Source organism: Procambarus clarkii, chromosome 64 (genome assembly GCF_040958095.1).
Source record: "Procambarus clarkii isolate CNS0578487 chromosome 64, FALCON_Pclarkii_2.0, whole genome shotgun sequence".
NCBI classification, from domain to species: Eukaryota; Metazoa; Arthropoda; class Malacostraca; order Decapoda; family Cambaridae; genus Procambarus; species Procambarus clarkii.
Genome location: NC_091213.1, coordinates 1,811,738 through 1,835,379, shown reverse-complemented (window position 1 = coordinate 1,835,379; position 23,642 = coordinate 1,811,738). Strand labels below are relative to the sequence as shown.

Genomic DNA, 23,642 nt, shown 5'->3' with positions numbered 1-23,642 from the left:
TACTCTCCTGTCACCCTACAGCCCCGCTCCTGTGCCAGGTATGTCCACTACGGGATCACCATAGCCCGTGCTACTTGCCCCGCTCCTGTGCCAGGTATGTCCACTACGGGATCACCATAACCCGTGCTACTTGCAACTTTAGTACCGAGTAGCTGAATCTATAACAACAACAACGGGAGGTCTTGTTGCTAATACATAACTATATTTAACCCGGGAGTGTTTCGGAGGCACTGAGGAGGGAATTATCAGGGGAAAGCGCCAAGCCACCACAACTATATAGCATTGGGAAGGGGTCAGGATAAGGCTTTGGGATGGGACGGAGGGAAGGAATGGTGCCCAACCTCTTGTGGACGGTCGGGGATTGAACGCCGACCTGCAGCACGGGGTTGTGGGGTGCAGCAGAGTACCGGCCACACCTGCACTATAGTACCGGCCACACCTGCACTATAGTACCGGCCACACCTGCAGCAGAGTACCGGCCACACCTGCACCATAGTACCGGCCACACCTGCAGCAGAGTACCGGCCACACCTGCACCATAGTACCGGCCACACCTGCAGCAGAGTACCGGCCACACCTGCACCATAGTACCGGCCACACCTGCAGCAGAGTACCGGCCACACCTGCAGCAGGGCGGTAACGGCCACACCTGCACCATAGTACCGGCCACACCTGCACCATAGTACCGGCCACACCTGCACCATAGTACCGGCCACACCTGCACCAGAGTACCGGCCATACCTGCAGCAGAGTACTGGCCACACCTGCACCATAGTACCGGCCACACCTGCAGCAGAGTACCGGCCACACCTGCAGCATAGTACCGGCCACACCTGCAGCAGAGTACCGGCCACACCTGCAGCAGGGCGGTAACGGCCACACCTGCAGCTGGGCGGTAACGGCCACACCTGCACCATAGTACCGGCCACACCTGCACCATAGTACCGGCCACACCTGCACCATAGTACCGGCCACACCTGCACCATAGTACCGGCCACACCTGCACCATAGTACCGGCCACACCTGCACCAGAGTATCGGCCATACCTGCAGCAGAGTACTGGCCACATCTGCACCATAGTACCGGCCACACCTGCAGCAGAGTACCGGCCACACCTGCAGCAGAGTACCGGCCACACCTGCAGCAGGGCGGTAACGGCCACACCTGCACCATAGTACCGGCCACACCTGCACCAGAGTACCGGCCACACCTGCTGCAGAGTACCGGCCACACCTGCAGCAGGGCGGTAACGGCCACACCTGCACCAGAGTACCGGCCACACCTGCAGCAGAGTACCGGCCACACCTGCAGCAGGGCGGTAACGGCCACACCTGCACCATAGTACCGGCCACACCTGCACCATAGTACCGGCCACACCTGCACCATAGTACCGGCCACACCTGCACCATAGTACCGGCCACACCTGCACCATAGTACCGGCCACACCTGCACCAGAGTACCGGCCATACCTGCAGCAGAGTACTGGCCACACCTGCACCATAGTACCGGCCACACCTGCAGCAGAGTACCGGCCACACCTGCAGCATAGTACCGGCCACACCTGCACCATAGTACCGGCCACACCTGCAGCAGAGTACCGGCCACACCTGCAGCAGGGCGGTAACGGCCACACCTGCACCATAGTACCGGCCACACCTGCACCATAGTACCGGCCACACCTGCACCATAGTACCGGCCACACCTGCACCATAGTACCGGCCACACCTGCACCAGAGTACCGGCCATACCTGCAGCAGAGTACTGGCCACACCTGCACCATAGTACCGGCCACACCTGCAGCAGAGTACCGGCCACACCTGCAGCATAGTACCGGCCACACCTGCACCATAGTACCGGCCACACCTGCAGCAGAGTACCGGCCACACCTGCAGCAGGGCGGTAACGGCCACACCTGCACCATAGTACCGGCCACACCTGCACCATAGTACCGGCCACACCTGCACCATAGTACCGGCCACACCTGCACCAGAGTACCGGCCATACCTGCAGCAGAGTACTGGCCACACCTGCACCATAGTACCGGCCACACCTGCAGCAGAGTACCGGCCACACCTGCAGCAGAGTACCGGCCACACCTGCAGCAGGGCGGTAACGGCCACACCTGCACCATAGTACCGGCCACACCTGCACCAGAGTACCGGCCACACCTGCTGCAGCAGGGCGGTAACGGCCACACCTGCACCAGAGTACCGGCCACACCTGCAGCAGAGTACCGGCCACACCTGCAGCAGGGCGGTAACGGCCACACCTGCACCATAGTATCGGCCACACCTGCACCAGAGTACCGGCCACACCTGCACCATAGTACCGGCCACACCTGCACCAGAGTACCGGCCACACCTGTAGCAGAGTACCGGCCACACCTGCAGCAGAGTACCGGCCACACCTGCATCATAGTACCGGCCACACCTGCACCATAGTACCGGCCACACCTGCAGCAGAGTACCGGCCACACCTGCAGCAGAGTACCGGCCACACCTGCAGCAGGTCGGTAACGGCCAGACGTCTGGGCGCCAGTCATGGGTCTTCCACTTCTCTTGTCAAGACCGAACACTTGTTGCTGTCTGCCGGGGGGGGGGCGGCGGCGGCCGGGGGGGGGCGGCGGCGGCGGCCAGGGGGGGGGGCGGCGGCGGCGGCTGGGGGGGGGGCGTCGGCGGCCAGGGGGGCGGCGGCGGCGGCGGCCGGGGGAAGGGCGGCGGCGGCGGCCAGGGGGGGGGGGGCGGCGGCGGCGGCCGGGGGAAGGGCGGCGGCGGCGGCCAGGGGGGGGGGGGCGGCGGCGGTGGCCGGGGGGGGGGCGTCGGCGGCCAGGGGGGCGGCGGCGGCGGCGGGGGGGGGGGTTGTCATGTCCAGTGGTGCCAACAGGTACACAACACCCACCCCTCAGCCAGTGTTGCCAACTCATCCTCACTACTAAGTGGTAAATCTTTAAGCATAGAAGCATATAGAATATGCTTCTATAGAATAGAAGCATAGCATATTCTCAGATGGAGAATAGCAAACAATATTATTATACCAGGAAATCTATCGGGACCTAACCAACCACAGATTAGAGAACTACTTAGATTCTGTGACAAATTTTCACTCAATCAGCAGATATCGGAGCCAACGAGAAATGAAAATATTCTAGATCTGGTCTTTACGAACAATGAAGACATTATCAGAGACATTACGATATCAGATACCACATACTCAGATCACAAGTTCATTGAAGTGCAAACGACCATCAATACTCAGAATAGACCTAAAACGTTGATAAAGCGAGAGGGGTTATTCAGTAAATTCAATTTTAATAATAAAAGGATAGACTGGGAGATAATAAACAGGGAACTTACAAACATTCCATGGGAAGCTGTTCTAAGTAATACAAGTCCTACAGAAGGAATAGAAAAACTGACTTCGGAAGCGTATCAAGTCTGTCTGAAACATGTTCCTTTGAAGAAAGCCAGAAAGAGATTCAACGTTGAAAGAGAACGCAGACGACACTATAAACGCAGGAAAACAATAACGGAAATGCTTAAGCAGACACGACTTTCCCGTCAAAGAAGGAATAATTTAAACAGGGAGATTGAAGAAATCGAGCGGAAATTGAAGCAATCGTATCAGACTGAAGAAAGGCAGTTAGAACAAAAAACAATTCAGGAAATAAAGAAAAATCCAAAATATTTCTTCAAATATGCGAAATCAAAAGCAAAAACCACTGCCAGTATTGGACCTATTCGTACAAGTGAAGGTTCATACACGGAGGATGACAAAGGCAGGTGTGGCCGGTACTCTCAATGTTTGCGGACGATGCTAAAATTATGAGACGGATTAAAACAGAAGAGGACTGTTTGAGGCTTCAAGAAGACCTAGACAAGCTGAAGGAATGGTCGAACAAATGGTTGTTAGAGTTTAACCCAACCAAATGTAATGTAATGAAGATAGGTGTAGGGAGCAGGAGGCCAGATACAAGGTATCATCTGGGAGAGGAAATTCTTCAGGAGTCAGAGACGGAAAAAGACTTGGGGGTTGATATCACGCCAGACCTGTCTCCTGCAGCACATATCAAGCGGATAACATCAGCGGCATATGCCAGGCTGGCCAACATACGAACGGCATTCAGAAACTTGTGTAAAGAATCATTCAGAACTTTGTATACCACATATGTCAGGCCAATCCTGGAGTATGCAGCCCCAGCATGGAGTCCATATCTAGTCAAGGATAAGACTAAACTGGAAAAGGTTCAAAGGTTTGCCACCAGACTAGTACCCGAGCTGAGAGGTATGAGCTACGAGGAGAGACTACGGGAATTAAACCTCACTTCGCTGGAAGACAGAAGAGTTAGGGGGGACATGATCACCACATTCAAGATTCTGAAGGGGATTGATAGGGTAGATAAAGACAGTCTATTTAACACAAGGGGAACACGCACAAGGGGACACAGGTGGAAACTGAGTGCCCAAATGAGCCACAGAGATATTAGAAAGAACTTTTTTAGTGTCAGAGTGGTTGACAAATGGAATGCATTAGGGGGTGATGTGGTGGAGGCTGACTCCATACACAGTTTCAAGTGTAGATATGACAGAGCCCGATAGGCTCAGGAATCTGTACACCTGTTGATTGACGGTTGAGAGGCGGGACCAAAGAGCCAGAGCTCAACCCCCGCAAACACAACTAGGTGAGTACAAAGAAATTAGTGAAATCCTAAAAAAGCAGTATGAGGACATGTTTAGCACTCCAATAAACAACATGAAGGTGGAAGATCCAGACAATTTCTTTATGCGGGATATTCAAACACCTGTAAATATAACTGATATCAACACGAGCGTACTAGACTTTAGACGTACTAAACGTAGTACTAAACGTACTAGAAGAGAAATTGAAAACATGCCCATGCATGTTGTGCATGCATGCCCATGCAAGGGGCCTCGTAGCCTGGTGGAGGGGCCTCGTAGCCTGGTGGATAGCGCGCAGGTCTCGTAATTCTGTGGCGCGGGTTCGATTCCCGCACGAGGCAGAAACAAATGGGCAAAGTTTCTTTCACCCTGAATGCCCCTGTTACCTAGCAGTAAATAGGTACCTGGGAGTTAGTCAGCTGTCACGGGCTGCTTCCTGGGGGTGGAGGCCTGGTCGAGGACCAGGCCGCGGGGACACTAAAGCCCCGAAATCATCTCAAGATAACCTCAAGATGCACTCGGCTCCGGGTCCAGATTCATGGAATTCAATATTTATAAAGAAAAGCAAGGTGCCAGTAGCACAGGCACTCAGTATAGTGTGGAGGAAGAGCTTGGACACGGGGGAGATACCAGATGCACTTAAAGTAGCAGACATAGCCCCTCTACACAAGGGAGGGAGTAAAGCATTGGCAAAGAATTATAGACCAGTTGCACTAACATCGCACATAATAAAAGTATTTGAGAGAGTGATTAGGAGTCAGATCACTACTTTAATGGAGACCAATGACCTTCACAATCCAGGCCAACGTGGATTTCGAGCAGGAAGATCGTGAATCTCACAGCTACTTGAGCACTACGACAAAGTCACTGAGGCATTAGAAGAAAAACAAAACGCTGATGTGATATGCACGGACTTCGCAAAGGCTTTCGATAAATGTGACCATGGCGTGATAGCACACAAAATGAGGTCAATGGGAATAACCGGTAAAGTAATTGAAATTGAATTGAAATAAGTTTATTGAGTTAAAATACACACAAAGGGATGAGGTAGCTCAAGCTATTCTCACCCCGTGTTCATACATACATAGACACACATCACAAACAATAAACATATTGCCGAACATTCTGAGAGATAAACATATACAATTCCTCCTTTACACAAGTAGTATGGTATCAGACGTACGCACAAATACTTTTATGACCTAGGTATACTGTATAGACAATTTGCAAGAGACATGCAGATAATTCAACAAAATATTACAGTCTTGGTGCAAAATTCTTATATCTCTCAAGAATATCATCAACCTTTCCGTTGTGACACATCCAGGCTATTTGTTCAGGAACAGTCCTTATCTCAGTGTTTCTATATACATTAATCAACGGACAATCAAGAATATAATGGGCCAGGGTGTGAGACCTTAACATACCACATAGTTTACACTTCGTGTCATTACCATGAACACCTATCCCATATTCCCAGTAATATTTGTACCCAAGCCTGAGCCGCATGTACACAGAGTCACTCCAACCATTTCTCCTTTTACCATAAGTGAAATGGGTGTTTGACTCACACACCTGTAGTGTTGCATGGTTTGACTTCCCTCATACATTATATCTCCTCGCCACTTCTGCCTGTGCCTGAATGTTTCTCATTTTGCTTCTTATTTGTCTCATTGTGAATTCGCATTCGATGTCAACTTGTGGTTTTGATATGGCACGTTTGGCCAAGTCATCCGCCACCTCGTTGAGCATTATTCCAACATGAGATAGAATGCACATGAATTTCACATTGTGACCTTTCAGCTGGACACTGGTAAAGTAGGACGCTGGATACTCAGTTTTCTGTCAAACAGGACTCGAGTAACAGTCGATCATATAAAATCGAGTCCAATCGCGGTTAAAAGCTCTGTACCTCAGGGTACAGTCCTTGCACCGCTGTTTTTCCTTATTCTCATATCACATATAGACAAAAATACAAGTCACAGCTTCGTATCATCCTTTGCAGATGACACAAACATCAATATGAAAATTACCTCTGCTGAAGCCATTGAAAAACTTCAAGCTGATATTTATAAGGTTTTCGACTGGGCAACAGAAAATAACATGTTGTTTAACAGTGATAAATTCCAGGTACTTAGGTACGGTAACAATGAAAACCTTAAACATAATACAGGGTACAAAACATAATCAAATGTGCCCATAGTAGGAAAGCAACATGTAAAGGATTTGGGAATAATAATGTCCAACGACCTAACGTTTAGGGAGCATAACCAAGCAAATATTGCGACAGCCAGAAAATGATCGGATGGATTACGAGAACTTTCAAATCCAGGGATCCCATCACAATGGTTGTACTCTTCAAGTCACTTGTGTTGTCCCGTCTTGAGTACTACTCAGTACTCACTTCCCCCTTCAGAGCAGGAGAGATTGCTGAAATAGAGGGAATACAGAGAACATATACGGCACGCATAGACGCGATAAAGCACCTAAATTATTGGGATCGTCTCAAAGCTCTCCAAATGTACTCACTAGAAAGGAGACGAGAGAGATACCAAATAATATACACATGGAAAATACTGGAGGGCCAGGTCCCAAATCTACACAGTAAAATAACAACGTACTGGAGTGAACGATATGGAAGAAAATGCAGAATAGAACCAGTGAAGAGCAGAGGTGCCATAGGCACAATCAGACAACACTGTATAAACATCAGAGGTCCGCGGTTGTTCAACGTCCTCCCAGCAAGCATAAGAAATATTGCCGGAACAACCGTGGACATCTTCAAGAGGAAACTAGATAGTTTCCTCCAAGGAGTGCCGGACCAACCGGGCTGTGGTGGGTATGTGGGCCTGCGGGCCGCTCCAAGCAACAGCCTGGTGGACCAAACTCTCACAAGTCGAGCCTGGCCTCGGGCCGGGCTTGGGGAGTAGAACAACTCCCAGAACCCCATCATCCAGGTATCAACCAACAGCCTGGTGGACCAAACTCTCACAAGTCGAGCCTGGCCTCGGGCCGGGCTTGGGGAGTAGAACAACTCCCAGAACCCCATCAACCAGGTATCAACCAACAGCCTGGTGGACCAAACTCTCACAAGTCAAGCCTGGCCTCGGGCCGGGCTTGGGGAGTAGAACAACTCCCAGAACCCCATCAACCAGGTATCAACCAACAGCCTGGTGGACCAAACTCTCACAAGTCAAGCCTGGCCTCGGGCCGGGCTTGGGGAGTAGAACAACTCCCAGAACCCCATCAACCAGGTATCAACCAACAGCCTGGTGGACCAAACTCTCACAAGTCAAGCCTGGCCTCGGGCCGGGCTTGGGGAGTAGAACAACTCCCAGAACCCCATCATCCAGGTATCAACCAACAGCCTGGTGGACCAAACTCTCACAAGTCGAGCCTGGCCTCGGGCCGGGCTTGGGGAGTAGAACAACTCCCAGAACCCCATCAACCAGGTATCAACCAACAGCCTGGTGGACCAAACTCTCACAAGTCAAGCCTGGCCTCGGGCCGGGCTTGGGGAGTAGAAGAACTCCCAGAACCCCATCAACCAGGTATCAACCAACAGCCTGGTGGACCAAACTCTCACAACTCAAGCCTGGCCTCGGGCCGGGCTTGGGGAGTAGAACAACTCCCAGAACCCCATCATCCAGGTATCAAGCAGAAGTTACGTCAAACGGAACAAGAGTTTGAAAGTGTTTCTTGGGAAAGGTTGTAAAGCCTGAGCGTGGCATGAGACATGGCGGAGTGCAAGAACCAAGAGGTTGGTTGATCAGGCAGTGTGAAGGTAGGGGGGGGGGGAGGAGGCACAGTACAGGCGGGGTAGGGAGAGGACGGCTGGAGGGGGGGGGGGGGCGACACAAGCTCCCAGACAGGTTTCTCTACCTCACGGTAGTGGTGTTGAAGCCTCTGTACACGGAGTAAAGCTGCTGGCTGCTTGCTGGCTGGCTGCTGGCTTGCTGGCTGGCTGCTGGCTTGCTTGCTTGCCTGTTTGCTTGCTTGCCTGTTTGCTTGCTTGCTGCTTGTTTGTTTGTTTGCTTGCTTGCTGCTTGCGTGTTTGCTTGCTTGCTGCTTGTTTGTTTGTTTGCTTGCGTGTTTGCTTGCTTGCTGCTTGCGTGTTTGTTTGCTTGCGTGTTTGTTTGCTTGCTTGCGTGTTTGCTTGCTTGCTTGCGTGTTTGTTTGCTTGCTTGCGTGTTTGTTTGCTTGCTTGCGTGTTTGTTTGCTTGCGTGTTTGCTTGCTTGCTGCTTGCGTGTTTGTTTGCTTGCGTGTTTGCTTGCTTGCGTGTTTGTTTGCTTGCGTGTTTGCTTGCTTGCTGCTTGCGTGCTTGTTTGCTTGCGTGTTTGTTTGCTTGCTTGCTTGCTTGCGTGTTTGCTTGCTTGCGTGTTTGTTTGCTTGCGTGTTTGCTTGCTTGCGTGTTTGCTTGCTTGCGTGTTTGTTTGCTTGCGTGTTTGCTTGCTTGCTGCTTGCGTGTTTGTTTGCTTGCGTGTTTGTTTGCTTGCTTGCGTGTTTGCTTGCTTGCGTGTTTGTTTGCTTGCGTGTTTGCTTGCTTGCTGCTTGCGTGCTTGTTTGCTTGCGTGTTTGTTTGCTTGCTTGCTTGCTTGCTTGCGTGTTTGCTTGCTTGCGTGTTTGTTTGCTTGCGTGTTTGCTTGCTTGCGTGTTTGTTTGCTTGCGTGTTTGTTTGCTTGCGTGTTTGTTTGCTTGCTTGCGTGTTTGCTTGCTTGCTGCTTGTTTGTTTGTTTGCTTGCGTGTTTGCTTGCTTGCTGCTTGCGTGTTTGCTTGCTTGCGTGTTTGTTTGCTTGCGTGTTTGTTTGCTTGCTTGCGTGTTTGCTTGCTTGCTGCTTGCGTGTTTGCTTGCTTGCTGCTTGCGTGTTTGTTTGCTTGCTTGCGTGTTTGCTTGCTTGCGTGTTTGCTTGCTTGCTTCTCGATGAGCCCATTGGGTTATTCCCTTAGGTGCGGGATAGAGCTATTACGTGTTACGTCCGAGCTTGGTGGCTTGTGTGTCTGCCTTGTTGCCTGCTTTGTTGTCTGCTTTGTTGTCTGCTTGTGTCTGCCTTGTTGCCTGCTTTGTTGTCTGCTTGTCTGCCTTGTTGCCTGCTTTGTTGTCTGCTTGTGTCTGCCTTGTTGTCTGCTTTGTTGTCTGCTTTGTTGTCTGCTTGTGTCTGCCTTGTTGCCTGCTTTGTTGTCTGCTTGTCTGCCTTGTTGCCTGCTTTGTTGTCTGCTTGTGTCTGCCTTGTTGCCTGCTTTGTTGTCTGCTTTGTTGTCTGCTTGTGTCTGCCTTGTTGCCTGCTTTGTTGTCTGCTTTGTTGTCTGCTTTGTTGTCTGCTTGTGTCTGCCTTGTTGCCTGCTTTGTTGTCTGCTTGTCTGCCTTATTGCCTGCTTTGTTGTCTGCTTGTGTCTGCTTTGTTGCCTGCTTTGTTGTCTGCTTTGTTGTCTGCTTTGTTGTCTGCTTGTGTCTGCCTTGTTGCCTGCTTTGTTGTCTGCTTTGTTGTCTGCTTGTGTCTGCCTTGTTGCCTGCTTTGTTGTCTGCTTGTCTGCCTTGTTGCCTGCTTTGTTGTCTGCTTGTGTCTGCCTTGTTGCCTGCTTTGTTGTCTGCCTTGTTGCCTACTTTGTTGTCTGCTTTGTTGCCTGCTTTGTTGTCTGCTTTGTTGTCTGCTTTGTTGCCTGCTTTGTTGTCTGCTTGTGTCTGCCTTGTTGCCTGCTTTGTTGTCTGCTTGTGTCTGCCTTGTTGCCTACTTTGTTGTCTGAATGTGTCTGCCTTGCTGCCTGCCTGTGTCGGCCTTGTTGCCTGCTTTGTTGTCTGCCTGTGTCTGCCTTGTTGTCTGCCTTGTTGCCTGCCTGTGTCTGCCTTGTTGCCTACTTTGTTGCCTGCCTGTGTCTGCCTTGTTGTCTGCTTTGTTGTCTGCCTTGTTGCCTGCCTGTGTCTGCCTTGTTGCCTGCCTGTGTCTGCCTTGTTGTCTGCCTGTGTCTGCCTTGTTGCCTGCCTGTGTCTGCCTTGTTGCCTGCCTGTGTCTGCCTTGTTGTCTGCCTGTGTCTGCCTTGTTGTCTGCCTGTGTATGCCTTGTTGTCTACTTTGTTGCCTGCCTGTGTCTGCCTTGTTGTCTGCCTGTGTCTGCCTTGTTGCCTGCCTGTGTCTGCCTTGTTGCCTGCCTGTGTCTGCCTTGTTGTCTGCCTGTGTCTGCCTTGTTGCCTGCCTGTGTCTGCCTTGTTGCCTACTTTGTTGCCTGCCTGTGTCTGTCTTGTTGCCTACTTTGTTGCCTGCCTGTGTCTGCCTTGTTGTCTGCTTTGTTGTCTGCCTGTGTATGCCTTGTTGTCTACTTTGTTGCCTGCCTGTGTCTGCCTTGTTGTCTGCCTGTGTCTGCCTTGTTGCCTGCCTGTGTCTGCCTTGCTGCCTGCCTGTGTCTGCCTAGTTGTCTGCCTGTGTCTGCCTTGTTGTCTGCCTGTGTCTGCCTTGTTGCCTGCCTGTGTCTGCCTTGTTGCCTGCCTGTGTCTGCCTTGTTGCCTGCCTGTGTCTGCCTTGTTGCCTGCCTTGTTGCCTGCCTGTGTCTGCCTTGTTGTCTACTTTGTTGCCTGCCTGTGTCTGCCTTGTTGCCTGCCTGTGTCTGCCTTGTTGTCTGCCTGTGTCTGCCTTGTTGCCTGCCTGTGTCTGCCTTGTTGCCTGCCTGTGTCTGCCTGTGTCTGCCTTGTTGTCTGCCTGTGTATGCCTTGTTGTCTACTTTGTTGCCTGCCTGTGTCTGCCTTGTTGTCTGCCTGTGTCTGCCTTGTTGCCTGCCTGTGTCTGCCTTGTTGCCTGCCTGTGTCTGCCTTGTTGTCTACTTTGTTGCCTGCCTGTGTCTGCCTTGTTGTCTGCCTGTGTCTGCCTTGTTGCCTGCCTGTGTCTGCCTTGTTGCCTGCCTTGTTGCCTGCCTGTGTCTGCCTTGTTGTCTGCCTTGTTGCCTGCCTTGTTGCCTGCCTGTGTCTGCCTTGTTGCCTGCCTGTGTCTGCCTTGTTGTCTGCCTGTGTCTGCCTTGTTGCCTGCCTTGTTGCCTGCCTGTGTCTGCCTTGTTGTCTGCCTTGTTGCCTGCCTTGTTGCCTGCCTGTGTCTGCCTTGTTGTCTACTTTGTTTCCTGCCTGTGTCTGCCTTGTTGTCTGCCTGTGTCTGCCTTGTTGCCTGCCTGTGTCTGCCTTGTTGTCTGCCTGTGTCTGCCTTGTTGCCTGCCTGTGTCTGCCTTGTTGTCTACTTTGTTGCCTGCCTGTGTCTGCCTTGTTGCCTGCCTGTGTCTGCCTTGTTGCCTGCCTGTGTCTGCCTTGTTGCCTGCCTGTGTCTGCCTTGTTGCCTGCCTGTGTCTGCCTTGTTGCCTGCCTGTGTCTGCCTTGTTGCCTGCCTGTGTCTGCCTTGTTGCCTGCCTGTGTCTGCCTTGTTGCCTGCCTGTGTCTGCCTTGTTGCCTGCCTGCGTGTGCCGGGAGGACATTGATGCGGGAAGGGAGAGATAGGGGAGGGTTGAGAGGGAGGGTGATCCAGGTGGAAGGGTCTGAGAGACGCGCGGAGCAAGACCTCCTCAGACCAGGAAGGTACCTAGTTCCTCCTCCCTTCCTTAGACCTTCCCCGACGCCTCTCACTCCTGATCTCTCTCCCACAGTCGCCCCCTGAGCGCTCTTGCGGTACCACAAGGCGCCAGTGGCGTGAGCTGCCGTGACGGGTGAGGGTCACCACGGAGTCGTGGAACGGGAGGTGGGAGAGAGAGGCAGTTGGTGTGACAGTCAATATCTGGGACCTGCCTCCCATGGGGTAGTATGGCTGTGGTAGTGCAGTTTGTGGTCTCAAGTGGTCGCATGAGTGTTTGTCTAGCGGCGTGTGTGTGTGTGTTCATTTCTGCCTGTCATTGCGTGCGTGTGTGTGTGTGGGTGCGTCATTCGCGCGCGACTTCCTCCACACACGCGGCGTGCAGGAAGTCGCGCGCGGGTCATCTCCATTCTGGCGCGTGTACTGCTTGGGAAACATTCATGGCACCATCTGGCACCCGGCCCAAGTATTACCTGTTTCCCACGGTGCCCCAACGTTTCCCACGCTGCCCCAACGTTCCCCACGGTGCCCCAACGTTCCCCACGGTGCCCCAACGTTCCCCACGGTGCCCCAACGTTCCCCACGCTGCCCCAACGTTCCCCACGGTGCCCCAACGTTCCCCACGGTGCCCCAACGTTCCCCACGGTGCCCCAACGTTCTCCACGCTGCCCCAACGTTCCCCACGCTGCCCCAACGTTCCCCACGCTGCCCCAACGTTCCCCACGCTGCCCCAACGTTCCCCACGCTGCCCCAACGTTCCCCACACTGCCACAACGTTCTCCACGCTGCCCCAACGTTCCCCACGGTGCCACAACGTTCCCCACGCTGCCACAACGTTCTCCACGCTGCCACAACGTTCCCCACGCTGCCTCAACGTTCCCCACGCTGCCCCAACGTTCTCCACGCTGCCCCAACGTTCTCCACGGTGCCCCAACGTTCCCCACGCTGCCCCAACGTTCTCCACGCTGCCCCAACGTTCCCCACGCTGCCCCAACGTTCTCCACGCTGCCTCAACGTTCTCCGCGCTGCCCCCAATGTTCTCCACGCTGCCCCAACGTTCCCCACGGTGCCCCAACGTTCCCCACGGTGCCCCAACGTTCCCCACGGTGCCCCAACGTTCTCCACGCTGCCCCAACGTTCCCCACGCTGCCACAACGTTCCCCACGCTGCCCCAACGTTCTCCACGCTGCCACAACGTTCCCCCACGCTGCCTCAACGTTCTCCACGCTGCCTCAACGTTCCCCACGCTGCCCCAACGTTCCCCACGCTGCCTCAACGTTCCCCACGCTGCCTCAACGTTCCCCACGCTGCCTCAACGTTCCCCACGCTGCCTCAACGTTCCCCACGCTGCCTCAACGTTCCCCACGCTGCCTCAACGTTCCCCACGCTGCCCCAACGTTCCCCACGCTGCCTCAACGTTCCCCACGCTGCCTCAACGTTCCCCACGCTGCCTCAACGTTCCCCACGCTGCCCCAACGTTCCCCACGCTGCCTCAACGTTCCCCACGCTGCCTCAACGTTCCCCACGCTGCCTCAACGTTCCCCACGCTGCCCCAACGTTCCCCACGCTGCCTCAACGTTCCCCACGCTGCCTCAACGTTCCCCACGCTGCCTCAACGTTCCCCACGCTGCCTCAACGTTCCCCACGCTGCCCCAACGTTCCCCACGCTGCCTCAACGTTCCCCACGCTGCCTCAACGTTCCCCACGCTGCCTCAACGTTCCCCACGCTGCCCCAACGTTCCCCACGCTGCCTCAACGTTCCCCACGCTGCCTCAACGTTCCCCACGCTGCCTCAACGTTCCCCACGCTGCCTCAACGTTCCCCACGCTGCCCCAACGTTCCCCACGCTGCCCCCAACGTTCCCCACGCTGCCTCAACGTTCCCCACGCTGCCCCAACGTTCTCCACGCTGCCACAACGTTCCCCACGCTGCCCCCAACGTTCCCCACGCTGCCTCAACGTTCCCCACGCTGCCCCAACGTTCTCCACGCTGCCACAACGTTCCCCACGCTGCCCCAACGTTCTCCACGCTGCCCCAACGTTCTCCACGCTGCCCCAACGTTCTCCACGCTGCCCCAACGTTCCCCACGCTGCCCCCAACGTTCCCCACGGTGCCCCAACGTTCCCCACGGTGCCCCAACGTTCTCCACGCTGCCCCCAACGTTCCCCACGGTGCCCCTACGTTCTCCACGCTGCCCCAACGTTCTCCACGCTGCCCCAACGTTCTCCACGCTGCCCCAACGTTCCCCACGCTGCCCCCAACGTTCCCCACGGTGCCCCAACGTTCCCCACGCTGCCCCAACGTTCCCCACGCTGCCCCAACGTTCCCCACGGTGTCCCAACGTTCTCCACGCTGCCCCAACGTTTTCAACATCAATACGCATTATTGCCAAGGTACGGGGCCTCTATTTACAAAGGGGGGGACCTTTGACAAGCCGCTGGCTTCCTGTCTTCGCTGAGGCTACTAGTATTAATGGCCCCTCAGGTAAATTCAGGTAAATTTCTGTCTTGTCAGCCATTATTACAACTTTCCTTGACATGCATTGTCCGTGCACAGGGCTCAGCACCGTTCCTGCAGGCTGCTCATGCAACGTTCCCTCAGCACCGTTCCTGCAGGCTGCTCATGCAACACTTCCTCAGCACCGTTCCTGCAGGCTGCTCAGGCAACGTTCCCTCAGCACCGTTCCTGCAGGCTGCTCAGGCAACATTCCCTCAGCACTGTTCCTGCAGGCTGCTCATGCAACACTTCCTCAGCACCGTTCCTGCAGGCTGCTCATGCAACACTTCCTCAGCACCGTTCCTGCAGGCTGCTCAGGCAACACTTCCTCAGCACCGTTCCTGCAGGCTGCTCAGGCAACATTTCCTCAGCATCGTTCCTGCAGGCTGCTCAGGCAACATTTCCTCAGCACCGTTCCTGCAGGCTGCTCAGGCAACACTTCCTCAGCACCGTTCCTGCAGGCTGCTCAGGCAACGTTCCCTCAGCACCGTTCCTGCAGGCTGCTCAGGCAACATTCCCTCAGCACCGTTCCTGCAGGCTGCTCAGGCAACACTTCCTCAGCACCGTTCCTGCAGGCTGCTCAGGCAACATTCCCTCAGCACCGTTCCTGCAGGCTGCTCAGGCAACGTTCCCTCAGCACCGTTCCTGCAGGCTGCTCAGGCAACATTTCCTCAGCACCGTTCCTGCAGGCTGCTCAGGCAACACTTCCTCAGCACCGTTCCTGCAGGCTGCTCAGGCAACGTTCCCTCAGCACCGTTCCTGCAGGCTGCTCAGGCAACATTCCCTCAGCACCGTTCCTGCAGGCTGCTCAGGCAACACTTCCTCAGCACCGTTCCTGCAGGCTGCTCAGGCAACATTCCCTCAGCACCGTTCCTGCAGGCTGCTCAGGCAACGTTCCCTCAGCACCGTTCCTGCAGGCTGCTCAGGCAACATTTCCTCAGCACCGTTCCTGCAGGCTGCTCAGGCAACACTTCCTCAGCACCGTTCCTGCAGGCTGCTCAGGCAACGTTCCCTCAGCACCGTTCCTGCAGGCTGCTCAGGCAACATTTCCTCAGCACCGTTCCTGCAGGCTGCTCAGGCAACACTTCCTCAGCACCGTTCCTGCAGGCTGCTCAGGCAACGTTCCCTCAGCACCGTTCCTGCAGGCTGCTCAGGCAACATTCCCTCAGCACCGTTCCTGCAGGCTGCTCAGGCAACACTTCCTCAGCACCGTTCCTGCAGGCTGCTCAGGCAACACTTCCTCAGCACCGTTCCTGCAGGCTGCTCAGGCAACGTTCCCTCAGCACCGTTCCTGCAGGCTGCTCAGGCAACGTTCCCTCAGCACCGTTCCTGCAGGCTGCTCAGGCAACGTTCCCTCAGCACCGTTCCTGCAGGCTGCTCATGCAACGTTCCCTCAGCACCGTTCCTGCAGGCTGCTCATGCAACACTTCCTCAGCACCGTTCCTGCAGGCTGCTCAGGCAACATTCCCTCAGCACCGTTCCTGCAGGCTGCTCAGGCAACATTCCCTCAGCACCGTTCCTGCAGGCTGCTCAGGCAACGTTCCCTCAGCACCGTTCCTGCAGGCTGCTCAGGCAACGTTCCCTCAGCACCGTTCCTGCAGGCTGCTCAGGCAACGTTCCCTCAGCACCGTTCCTGCAGGCTGCTCAGGCAACATTTCGTCAGCACCGTTCCTGCAGGCTGCTCAGGCAACGTTCCCTCAGCACCGTTCCTGCAGGCTGCTCAGGCAACGTTCCCTCAGCACCGTTCCTGCAGGCTGCTCAGGCAACATTTCGTCAGCACCGTTCCTGCAGGCTGCTCAGGCAACGTTCCCTCAGCACCGTTCCTGCAGGCTGCTCAGGCAACATTTCCTCAGCACCGTTCCTGCAGGCTGCTCAGGCAACATTTCCTCAGCACCGTTCCTGCAGGCTGCTCAGGCAACGTTCCCTCAGCAGCTGGTCTAGCAACACCGAGGTTACAGGTCCAGCTCCTGTGCACAGCGTGTGTCATGAGCTGCGGTGTCCGAGTGGTTAAGGAGATGGACTCGAAATCCATTGGGCTCTGCCCGCACAGGTTCGAATCCTGTCCACAGCGGTTGTGTCCTGTTTTACGCGGGGAGGTTATCTTGAGATGATTTCGGGGCTTTATTGTCCCCGCGGCCCGGTCCTCGACCAGGCCTCCACCCCCAGGAAGCAGCCCGTGACAGCTGACTAACACCCAGGTACCTATTTTACTGCTAGGTAACAGGGGCATAGGGTGAAAGAAACTCTGCCCAACCGTTTACCACTTTGCGAAAGAAAACTTTCTAATATTTTATCGGCATCTTTCTTTCCTTAGCTTGAATCCTTGTCCTCTTGTTGGTGAAGTTCCTGGTTTCAGGAATTCATCTTTGTTAATATAGTCCATTCCTGTTAGTATTTTGTAAATGGTGATCATATCTCCTCTTTTTCTTCTATCTTCTAGTTACGGCGTGTTTAACGCCTCTAGTCTCTCCTCGTAACTCTTGTTCTTCAGTTCCGGAAACCATTTTGCAGCATGCCGCTACACCTTTTCCAGTATATTTATGTGCTTCTTGAGATTTGGACACCATGCACAACCCGTCCTCAGACCAAGTCCATTCCACCCAGCGGTCGACCCCAAAGACGAATTCATTAATTTTAACATAATGTTCTTTCAAAATTGGAATGTTCTTAAATATAAATTAATATTATAGTATAATAGCATATTGTGCATAGGCATAGGTTAGGTTAGGTGTTTAGGTTCTGTTGGCGATTATTGGTATTTGTAGTACGTGGGTGAAGCATTTACAGCGTTGTGGTTCGAACACAAGTCGTCAGTGAAGCACTTGTTCCGGAAGTGTTCGAACGTCAGCAGTTGTGAGTCGTGTGTAAACCGTTTGTCATTCATAAACACCTGGGGGTTTGGCGGGTGGGTGGAATCACTTTTGGGTCTTTGTTTGGAGGACGGGCTGGTGTTTGGAGGACGGGCTGGTGTTTGGAGGACGGGCTGCTTGCGATCCAATGTACGCGTGTGGAAGCACTTCTCAAACTGTCCAGGGGCCAGATTCACGAAAGCACTTACGCAAACACTTACGAATCTGTCCATCTTTTCTCAATCTTTGGCGGCTTTGTTTACAATTATTAAACAGTTAATGAGCCCCGAAGCACCAGGAGGCTGTTTATAACAATAACAACAGTTGATTGGGAAGTTTTCATGCTTGTAAACTGTTTAATAAATGTAACCAAAGTCGTCAAAGATTGAGGAAAGATGTACACGTTCGTAAGTGCTTGCGTAAGTGCTTTCGTGAATCTAGCCCCTGGTGTAGAGTATACTGATATTGAAGTGTGTACGCCGTGCCCACACTGCTCGGGCTCCACGCCAAATGGACAACTGAAATATGGACACCATGTGTCCGCTGACAGATGAAAAAATAAAAATAAATGCTTTTACTTATATAAAAAATTATTTGGTAGTGGTGTTCAGAAGCTGAGAGTATTCTAGTAGAGAGGTTCACTGCTTATGTGAGTTTACCGGCCCTGAGGGTACTAGTGTGTATACTGTTACTACTACTAAAAAAAACTACTTTTTTCCCACATCACACACACCGCAGGAAGCAGCCCGTGACAGCTGACTAACTCCCAGGTACCTATTTACTGCTAGGTAACAGGGGCATTCAGGGTGAAAGAAACTTTGTCCATTTGTTTCTGCCTGGTGCGGGAATCGAACCCGCGCCACAGAATTACGAGTCCTGCGCGCTATCCACAAGTGGCTACCTCTGAATGGTGGTGAGGTGTGGCCACACCTTGTGGTCACTCCACACCCTTGAGGGGGTGGTAGAGTTACCACACCTTGTGGTCACTCCACACCCTTGAGGGGGTGGTAGAGTTACCACACCTTGTGGTCACTCCACACCCTTGAGGGGGTGGTAGAGTTACCACACCTTGTGGTTACTCCACACCCTTGAGGGGGTGGTAGAGTTACCACACCTTGTGGTCACTCCACACCCTTGAGGGGGTGGTAGAGTTACCACACCTTGTGGTCACTCCACACCCTTGAGGGGGTGGTAGAGTTACCACACCTTGTGGTCACTCCACACCCTTGAGGGGGTGGTAGAGTTACCACACCTTGTGGTCACTCCACACCCTTGAGGGGGTGGTAGAGTTACCACACCTTGTGGTCACTCCACACCCTTGAGGGGGTGGTAGAGTTACCACACCTTGTGGTCACTCCACACCCTTGAGGGGGTGGTAGAGTTGTTATACTTGTGATAAGAGAGAAGTGTGTGTAAGCAGATAATACATTAATCACGAGAGATAACAAGCTCGCTAGGGTGAGCAACAGTGGTGAGGTGTTGCCTGCAACGGTGAGGCCCCGCTTGTCGGCTCCCTGTAACGGCGCTTGTCAGACGTGTCTGTCTGTCTGTCTGTCTGTCTGTCCACTCTTTGGTGAAAGGATTTTGAGTGAAGTGTGTGCAGCTTAGCGTGGGCTGGCCATGGCCTGTTCCAGTCTTGACACACTAGCAAGTGTGAAGGGCTCTCCCTGGCCGCTAGGGTGAGCCTGGCGCGCCACACTGCCTCTCCCTGGCCGCTAGGGTGAGCCTGGCGCGCCACACTGCCTCTCCCTGGCCGCTAGGGTGAGCCTGGCGCGCCACACTGCCTCTCCCTGGCCGCTAGGGTGAGCCTGGCGCGCCACACTGCCTCTCCCTGGCCGCTAGGGTGAGCCTGGCCCGCCACACTGCCTCTCCCTGGCCGCTAGGGTGAGCCTGGCGCGCCACACTGCCTCTCCCTGGCCGCTAGGGTGAGCCTGGCGCGCCACACTGCCTCTCCCTGGCCGCTAGGGTGAGCCTGGCGCGCCACACTGCCTCTCCCTGGCCGCTAGGGTGAGCCTGGCGCGCCACACTGCCTCTCCCTGGCCGCTAGGGTGAGCCTGGCGCGCCACACTGCCTCTCCCTGGCCGCTAGGGTGAGCCTGGCGCGCCACACTGCCTCTCCCTGGCCGCTAGGGTGAGCCTGGTGCCACACTGCCTCTCCCTGGCCTCTAGGGTGAGCCTGGCGTGCCTCACTGCCTCTCCCTGGCCGCTAGGGTGAGCCTGGCGCCACACTGCCTCTCCCTGGCCGCTAGGGTGAGCCTGGCGCGCCACACTGCCTCTCCCTGGCCGCTAGGGTGAGCCTGGCGCGCCACACTGCCTCTCCCTGGCCACTAGGGTGAGCCTGGCGCGCCACACTGCCTCTCCCTGGCCGCTAGGGTGAGCCTGGCGCGCCACACTGCCTCTCCCTGGCCGCTAGGGTGAGCCTGGCGCGCCACACTACCTCTCCCTGGCCACTAGGGTGAGCCTGGCGCGTCACACTGCCTCTCCCTGGCCGCTAGGGTGAGCCTGGCGCGCCACACTGCCTCTCCCTGGCCACTAGGGTGAGCCTGGCGCGCCACACTGCCTCTCCCTGGCCGCTAGGGTGAGCCTGGCGCGCCACACTGCCTCTCCCTGGCCGCTAGGGTGAGCCTGGCGCGCCACACTGCCTCTCCTTGGCCGCTAGGGTGAGCCTGGCGCGCCACACTGCCTCTCCCTGGCCGCTAGGGTGAGCCTGGCGCGCCACACTGCCTCTCCCTGGCCGCTGGGGTGAGCCTGGCGCGCCACACTGCCTCTCCCTGACCGCTAAGGTGAGCCTGGCGCGCCACACTGCCTCTCCCTGTCCGCTAGGGTGAGCCTGGGGCGCCACACTGCCTCTCCCTGACAGCTAAGGTGAGCCTGGCGCGCAACACTGCCTCTCCCTGGCCGCTAGGGTGAGCCTGGCGCGCCACACTGCCTCTCCCTGGCCGCTAGGGTGAGCCTGGCGCGCCACACTGCCTCTCCCTGGCCGCTAGGGTGAGCCTGGCGCGCCACACTACCTCTCCCTGGCCGCTAGGGTGAGCCTGGCGCGCCACACTGCCTCTCCCTGGCCGCTAGGGTGAGCCGCGCGCCTACTGCCTCTCCCTGGCCGCTAGGGTGAGCCTGGCGCCACACTGCCTCTCCCTGGCCGCTAGGGTGAGCCTGGCGCGCCACACTGCCTCTCCCTGGCCGCTAGGGTGAGTCTGGCGCCACACTGCCTCTCCCTGGCCGCTAGGGTGAGCCTGGCGCGCCACACTGCCTCTCCCTGGCCGCTAGGGTGAGCCTGGCGCGCCACACTGCCTCTCCCTGGCCGCTAGGGTGAGCCTGGCGCGCCACACTGCCTCTCCCTGGCCGCTAGGGTGAGCCTGGCGCACCACACTGCCTCTCCCTGGCCGCTAGGGTAAGCCGCGCGCCTACTGCCTCTCCCTGGCCGCTAGGGTGAGCCTGGCGCCACACTGCCTCTCCCTGGCCGCTAGGGTGAGCCTGGCGCGCCACACTGCCTCTCCCTGGCCGCTAGGGTGAGCCTGGCGCACCACACTGCCTCTCCCTGGCCGCTAGGGTGAGCCTGGCGCGCCACACTGCCTCTCCCTGGCCGCTAGGGTGAGCCTGGCGCGCCACACTGCCTCTCCCTGGCCGCTAGGGTGAGCCTGGCGCGCCACACTGCCTCTCCCTGGCCGCTAGGGTGAGTCTGGTGCCACACTGCCTCTCCCTAGCCGCTAGGGTGAGCCTGGCGCCACACTGCCTCTCCCTAGCCGCTAGGGTGAGCCTGGCGCGCCACACTACCTCTCCTTGGCCGCTAGGGTGAGCCTGGCGCGCCACACTGCCTCTCCCTGGCCGCTAGGGTGAGCCTAGCGCGCCACACTGCCTCTCCCTGGCCGCTAGGGTGAGCCTGGTGCGCCACACTGCCTCTCCCTGGCCTCTAGGGTGAGCCTGGCGCGCCACACTGCCTCTCCCTGGCCGCTAGGGTGAGCTTGGTGCGCCACACTGCCTCTCCCTGGCCTCTAGGGTGAGCCTGGCGCGCCACACTTCCTCTCCCTGGCCGCTAGGGTGAGCCTGGTGCGCCACACTGCCTCTCCCTGGCCTCTAGGGTGAGCCTGGCGCGCCACACTGCCTCTCCCTGGCCGCTAGGGAGTGAGTGAGGGTACCACCTCTGGTGCCAATGTGGGGACCCATAGCCTCGGAGAAGAAAATAAAAAGTATTCAGATAAGACCTTGTCGTTTCTCACTGATCACTAATATTATCTCCTACCACCCTCTATTCTTTTGTATATCAGATTATAATGACACATTTGTGTCATCACACAAAATATTTACACATTTGTCTCACTAATTCATTGTAAATATGTACTATCTTATGTTATTATTATCCACGTGTGGGCCTATTGGTGGGTATGAATAGGAGCTGCATCGTATAGGCCAATAGGCCTTCTGCAGTTCTTGTGCGGCTCATATTCGTGTCCACCTAATTCCCAGTCTTTTGTTATTGTACCTCACCTCACTCCACCTCTCTCTCCTGCCTATATATGTCCAATACTTGACCTGTAAGACACACGGGAGACATCTCCGTCACGCAGGGTGCAGCCGCACCTCCACAGATCTCCAGTATCAGCTCTTGATACTGGTAATGGCTCAAAAGGGCCACCACTTACGGGCTATTCATGCCCGTGCCACCTTTTGGGTGGCTTAATCTTCATCAATCACCTGTAAAATCACTCCTTCTGAAGATGTATTAATATACGAAAGTACTTAAGGAAATTCCTGTTTTAATTTTCCTCCGTGGTCTGACACTGTCTTATATATAACATGACGATTAGATTTTCCCGAGATATACATGACTATTAGAGTAACGAGAGGAAGGGGATCTAATGAATTAATCCTTTTACCTTAATAGGTAGGATAAGACGTACAGTGGATCTTAAAGTATATAATAAGAGAGTGTATGAGATCTTATCCTCAGCACACACTATACATTTACTAAACACAAAAATCTACCACTTACGGGTTATTCATGCCCGTGCCACCTCTTGGGTGGCTTAATCTTCATCAGTCAATCAATCTAGACCTTATGGTCTAATGTTACGAAGTATGATGCCTTTCAAAAATGTATTACATTTCCAAAGAAACGATTACCACCACCCTGGGAGGAATGTATCATATATGTAGTAATTATTGCATCTATTTTCTTCCATGGCGAGTTTTCAGACAATTAACTTTGTCGCTGACTGAGTATTGACTGAGAAGCAATATTCTCTTGGACAGACTTGAACATACAATAAGTGGTTGTTGCTCAACACTTGAGCACCCGCTGCGATCACAGGCTATTGTTAACCATGTCTTCAACTTAACCTTTGTGTCAGCCATTTATCATTACCTTTTGTCTCAACATTTTCCACCACACGGGGTGGAACGCTGCCATCATCAGTGGATGGTTCATTATCCGGAGGTTCTTCCTTCCCTGATAGTCCATCCCCTTCCTTACTTCCTTCCCCCGCTGTTTCACTCCCCACTTTACTCCCCATCTCTTTGCCACAGCTAACTTTTCTAGAGCTTCAATCCCCTTGTCGAGCTGTTTGAAGTATTGGAAGCAGTGTGTACGAAGGTCAGTATCCAGGACGCTGGCCGGCACCATAAGTGTGGCTCACCAGCAGCACCAGGGTGCCCGGGCCAGGGTCTCCTAGCGCCATGAGCCTGGCCTTAATGGTCGCCCCAAACATTGGTCTCAGAGGCTGTCGTTGTCTCCGCTGTTTCTTCCTTGTTCCTGCTGTACGATCTTGCCTTTTGTTGACCAGACCACACACTAGAAGGTGAAGGGACGACGACGTTTCGGTCCGTCCTGGACCATTCTCAAGTCGATTGTGAGAATCGACTTGAGAATGGTCCAGGACGGACCGAAACGTCGTCGTCCCTTCACCGTCTAGAGTGTGGTCTGGTCAACTTACTTTAGCCACGTTATTGTGATTCGTCGCCTGCGATCTTGCCTTCCTTCGGAGCCTCGGTTACCCTGGTCGTGAGTGCTGGCTGGGAATCTCTCACACGAGGCTTCATGGGACTTAAAGATGATCCACCAATGTGGTTGTCTCTACACTTGCAGCT

At 54.9% G+C, this 23,642-nt stretch overlaps 1 non-coding gene across 1 annotated transcript; it reads left to right on the top strand.

The window, feature by feature from the left end:
* Nucleotides 1–16,699: 16,699 nt before the first annotated feature.
* Nucleotides 16,700–16,781, top strand: TRNAS-CGA (transfer RNA serine (anticodon CGA)). The gene has a single exon. It is a non-coding gene; the product is annotated as a tRNA-Ser (tRNA).
* Nucleotides 16,782–23,642: the final 6,861 nt, after the last annotated feature.